Here is a 6,471-nt window from a genome sequence, read left to right on the forward strand (position 1 = left end):
CCACTTTTTTCTATTGCTTTGTGCAATAAACATTTTTCTACTCGGTGTAAGTATTTTCCTATTAGGCATATGAAAAAGTGATCTTCTTTTGGAAAAAATGGACAATTTTAACTGATTTTGAGGAAACAAAAAATAATGTCACACTTTGCCATTTCAATGCAATTAGTGATCGTTTATTTAATTACTCCAAAATTAGTATACTAAACACCAAAATCTCACAATATTAAAAAAATTGTTTAAGAACCCACTAAGTATTTAGCAATTAAGCTTCATTAAACTTCATAACTCCCTGAAAAAAAGTATTATTGATAAGATCCCTCGTTTAATATATTCTACTCCGTAGGATAGGTTATCCGTCGACTTGAACGAAAACGGTCTAAGTTGATTATATTGATCCACCAAAATTGATTTTGGAAAAGAAACCAGTTGAGCATCTAGTTCATTCTTTAGACATGTTTTCATAGGAGACATAACGTCACAATTTAAGCTAATTAAAGCTAAATGATCCAGTAAAATAAAAGTTTTTAGAAAAATCTTACTGATTTGATTGCTCAAATTTAAACTTCAAAAGCTAATGCTTTTTCGTTTATTCAATTTTTGAAATGTTTATACGATTTTTGAAATGTGAAATATAGAAAAAAATCGAGAAAAATAAAGCCCAATTTGAAAAATGGAAAGCTAGTTTTTTATCCGCTTTTTCAAAAGCTTTGCTACTCAGTGTGTAAAACAACAGGATGTTAAGTAAGTAGAAACTTAACTAGCTGAAGAAAAATTTCGTGAAACCTTTGAATATGCATTATTGTTTAAATCAATTTTCCAGTTCTTAGTTTGCAAAATTTGCAACTTCTTAAGTATTGACTGCATGTAAGAAGATTGGTAAAAATTTCAGATAGTTAAAGAGTTTCAGATTCGAAAAAAATTTGAGGCAGCCGCGTTGACCCCCGATGACGGTTTTGATAATTGAAGCCAACTTTGTGTATTGCGCACTTAAAACAAAATTCTGACGCTGATAAACTTTGCCGATTATTGTCGTGAACGTTGTGAAAGAACCGAAATACAGCAAAAAGAGGCGCGACCCCGACCTGATTAACGAGTAGTTTGAAATGCATCAGGACCACCAACTCGAAGTTCAGTCTTGAAATTTTACTAATTAACTGCAAAGAACTGCGGTCACTTCTGAAAAAAAAATGAACCCCAAAAAGCGAACAGCGATGAGACGAAGACTATTAGAATTCAAGAAGAAACATGATTCTGATTGTAAGATCTGATCTCGTAAGATTAGCGATTCTCATCTGGTAAGATACGGATTTCAATGTCCAGTATCTGACCAAGATGAACGGACAAATTCCTTTGAGTCTGTATTGCTAATTATTCTCCCAAAGGATACTGGATTTTAATGTCCAATATCTGATCTGACCTTCTACTATTTATTTTTTGATCCCATCTCCTATTCAGATCACCAAAAATAAAGACCAAAAAATGACAAGGAACTGCGCTACTTGCGAAAGTCAATTGTTCCCAGTGTTCAGAAATATTTATGCATTTCGTGCAACATGCATAAGCATCTTTAAACAGACTATACTGCGCTGAGTCAGGTTGTTTTGAGTGGTATCGAAAAATTCGGGCCTCCAACAATGCTTCTTTGAAACTCCAGTGTAGGCAATATCGAGCGAGACAGTTTCATCAGAAGGCGGTCTATGGAAAGATTCAACAAGAAGCACAGGGATAAAACACAAGAAATAAACAATTGTCTTAAGAACATGGAGCAAGAAAAAAACAATTTGGTGGACCAAAATTGAAAACAGTGCTTAAAACGACATGATCAAAATAAACAAAATGGAGGACAATATCTATAACAGGAGCGAGTGTATAAGAATGGAAGGGATAAGCGAGGATTCAGAGAAGAGCAAATCTGAGAATGTTGTCCCAACTACGGAAGATGATATAAAAATTTTGGATGACATTGGCGTTAAACCGACAATCCAAGAACTTAATGACTCGAGAATTTCACGAGCAAGATATTGAACGCTACAATTCCATAGTTAAACTTTCTACAGAATGCGAAGCAAGGCTAGCGTTTGCAAGAACACCAGAGAAGAGAAAAAAACTTTTTGAACAAAAATTGTTTATACTGGCTGCACTCTCAAAAGAAGATGCTCTGAAAAAACTGTGCCTGATAAACCGAAGAGAACTAAGTGATGAGGGAGTACCTGCAGAGAAGCTGAAAGTCAGAAGTCTTGAACTCTACAATGAGGGAGTTAGAGTAATCATTTTGTCGAACTCAGTTGATTCTGGAGTCCGAAAAGGATTCATCAACATCTCACAGTTGAACAGCACAATCTTTGTACATTACGAATGACAATCAAAATTAGTTATTGCAGCCAGCCTCTCAAGTTATAATGTAATTTATCACGGGCACTCAAAGTCAAATGAAGACATCGAATTTGAAGAGCTTCTTCTGAATGATTTTACCATCCACAGATCTGATGGACTTATAAACGTAAAAATATGTTACTAACGACCATGCAGTAGTTCAAATAGCTTTGAAGATTGGTATTCCTACTGAAAAAAACCCAAACTACGCGTCTGATTGGTGCGTTACATGGAAATTTCAAATAGACACTCAATTCAATGTTGTGTCTTCTTTTTATAAACTACCAAAAGATAGAAGATATAGATACCAGTTACAGGACAGCCAGACTTTGCTGTCAGCACTTCCTACGAATAATGCCACAGCAATCTGCGGAGACCTAATATTCCCCAAACCAACTGGAAGTCACTAACCAGTGATAATTTGGACGAACAAAACCTAATTCATCTATGACTGCTTGGATCACAGGGCTGTTTAACGGCCGCTAGAATGTCCACCCAAAAATGAGACGCCCAAAATCAAATGTTTTTGGAGATGTGGTAGCGCTGAATTTGATGGGATCAACAGCAAGCTTGAAACTTTGAAAATTGAACGATTTGTCTCACCAACATCGTCAACGCGTGCAACAAGGTCTATGAACACAATCAGACTGACCAAAATTCCTCAAAGAACAAAAACTTGTCAATCACTACCGCCTCGGGCTACTCCGAGCAGATCCAACTTAGTGATTAAACCGAAGACACACTAAAAGCATATCGAATCGCTTCCCGGCTCGTCTATGAGAAAGCTAGTCTTAAAATGACAGAACCTAGTTACGGTGGGGGCTATGAAAGACCGTGTAATTTACCAGGGTAAAGTTATATTGATTTGAGATACAAAACAAATTTTCAAGCGCTTCAAAAGCCTGAAACACCCCCAGTTTTTCAATCAGGCTCATTAAAGACTGAAAAGCTTAATCAAATATAAAACGATAAGTTTTCGAATTTTATCTTTCATTCAATCTACACGATGGAAATCATTTATCAGTATAAATGAGATCGATTGCGAAAACCCCCTGTTGCCTAGTTTTTCCGTGATTTGAATTTACAATCTTCTCGTTGAGTTTAATGTACAGATATTCAGCGGACCAAATGCCTGCCTTTGATATTGATTAAAATAGCTGCCGAAGTCATGAGCAATTTTGCTAAAAGGTCTTCAGAAATATTAAACGCCTTTGAAATGTTCTAAAGACATGGAAAATTGTCGCCATTACACTATCTGCAAAATAAGTAGACAAAAGGTTTGGCAGAAAACTATAGACCTAGAAGAGTGTCACTTCAGAAAGTAAAACGAAAAGTGTTCAGAAAATGTGTCTTCCTTCCTCTGTATGACTTCTTCATGAGCTACTTGACCAAGCATAAGCACAGTTTTGTGTAAAAACTGGAAATTCTAACAAACATGGTGAGCTTCCTGTTAAACAATTAATAGGTGATCGATTGAAACGCAAACAATAATCCATTGCGTTCTACGGTCATCTCCCAAAAGCCTTTGAACGAAAACCACAGAAAGAGTTAGTTAGTTAGTTGACAAACTTGCCCACATTGAGTTGGTGTGTTTTTCCAGGAAGTTGTCCTTGACAACCTCTACAAAAGACAGCAGTATGCCAGAGTTGACAATACGTACTCAAAAGTACTTGAAGTCACTCGCGGCGTTCCTCAAGGCTAACTGCTAGGACCTCTGTTGTTCTACATGTACATAAATCATCTATCCGAAGTCTTAAAATTTAGCAGCCCTTTGATCCCTGCAGATGGTGTGAAACTGCTAGTAGTGAGCAAAAGTAACGACAAAATTCAACAAGATATCAATGCAACAGAAAGATGACTAAACGAAATTGAAATTATTATCGCAATTGACAAGTGCAGACTAAAGTGGTCTGCTTTAGAAGAGGGAAAGTGGTTTTCATTTTGCTTGGAGAAAGTTTTAACAGTTCGAATGAAACAAAAGACGTGGGAGTAACTGCCTTCACCAGGGTCAGTGTGCCTTGATCATCGCCTGAGCAAAGCCATCAGCGTACATAAAAAACATAGCACACACCGACACACCGTGAAGATCCTCGTCAACTTTGGGCTATGCAAGTCACTAGTTCTGCCCGTTATACTGTACGAGATGATTTTCAGCAGCTTGTTGAGAGGAGAACTATAAAAGATTGCGCACATTCAACTGAGAGCAGTGAAATTGAATACCAGAACTGAAGAAGGAAGCTATGTCAACAGCCCAGGACTCTTAAACTTTTTACCTCATCCGCTGTATATACAAGTGAATCATCTACTGGCCCAGCCAAAACTGTTGCAAGACAAAATTGAGCATTTTGAAGTACCAAATCCGGCTTGCCAACGAGGTCAACAACTGAAATCTTTGATCTGAGGAATGTGTGAACAGAAAAAGCGAGAAGTGAATTCTTTTTACCAAACCTGTAGAATCGCGAACCGAATGCAAAAAAATGCTTTTTTGTAAAAAAAAAATACTGAAAAATAAAATTCTCTCAACCATGTAAAATGTAGAAAACCGGAAATTTTTTAAGACAGTAACATCTGCACATGGCAATTTTGATGCTATCGCCAGAGGCGCAAAAATTTGCGGATGATTGTTTAAACAGACCCAAAGGAACTAGTCCCCTCAGCATCCAGCTGAAATTTCAATTCAACAACAACAACTAGACAAATTTTAAAAAATTATTTAATTTAAGATAGCCAAGTGTAACTGCTAGAAGCCTTTACGTTCAAATGCGTGTTTACTTTAGTTATAGAGTAGTATGACGTTAAACAGGTCAAAATCAGCATCTATTAAAATGTATGGAAAAATAAGTGTTGCCTTATGTTGACTGTGAACTTTGTTCTTTTTCGGTGTCAGCAGCAACCTAATGTAGTAATTTGCAACAATACTAGCTCCTTCTGGCGGTAATAAATTAAACCATTAATACATAAAAGCTATTCGCGAGAAAAACGGAAGACTGACAATGGAAGTAAAAAACCAAAAATGGTGGTCTCACTTGCGTTTTGAGTTTTCCTTGATAATACTTTGACATAAATCTACATATTTTTTGTGTGGTCAAGGCAAGATATTTTTTAATGGGGGTTGAACTATATACTCAAATGGGTTTTGTTCAGTCAATTTCGGCGGTCCGATGAATTCATCGTACTGAATCGTGAGTGGTATCATTAAAAATATCTTGAATGCAGAACTTGAATGCAGAACTTGAAAAGATTTTTTTAATATCCATTTTTTGAGTAGTTATCGAGGATTAGATTTTACTTAAACATTATATATATAGGTGTGATTTTTCTCACTTTTAGTCTCATTTCTGTTCAATTTCTTAACTTTTTAAAAAATCTCAATGTTGATACAAAATTGCTTTTTATGATAAAAATGTGGACCGAATTTTTGTTCCTAGAATCTACCATTGATTAAAAAAAAGCTAGTTTCGGAATAATACAATACTTAATAATATTAGATGGCTAATACTTTCAAACCAAAAATAAAAAAATTCAAATCTTCAAAGTACTGTTGCTTTTAAGATTCTAAAAATACCCAAGAATGGTTGGGTTTTGAAAGTGACCACATTTTTTCTGGGTGGAAAGGTGATATGAATGTTGCAAAAACAAGGCAAATCTCAATGACTTTAGAAGATGAATCGAAAAAATTTAAAACCATTTTTATAATTTTTTTGGATTGAGAGGTCCAATTTCTACTTAAAAGCTCCCTTAAAAATTAAAGCAATGAAAATAGTTTGCACAATCAAAATCAGGGAACAAATTGTGAGCTGGCTGTATAATAATATCAATAGTGGATCGCACATTTTTCATAATTAATGGTCAAACATTTATTACAACCAAGTTATCACTAGTTGTTTGTGTCGCAACTTTAAGTTAAACAACTTAATTTGTTCCTCCTGCTACACAACAACAGAATAAGATGTGAGTTTTTAGTTTGCTTTTGTCTCATCGCAGTTTGAGTTTTAACCAAGTAAACTTGATAAAATAGTTTTTCTCAGTTAGATTTTTTGCTTAATCATAAAACTATATTAGGACAAAAATTGCTTTAGTGCTTATTATACATTTGCT

Source organism: Convolutriloba macropyga, chromosome 1 (genome assembly GCF_964194025.1).
Source record: "Convolutriloba macropyga chromosome 1, txConMacr16.3, whole genome shotgun sequence".
Lineage (NCBI taxonomy): Eukaryota > Metazoa > Xenacoelomorpha > Acoela > Convolutidae > Convolutriloba > Convolutriloba macropyga.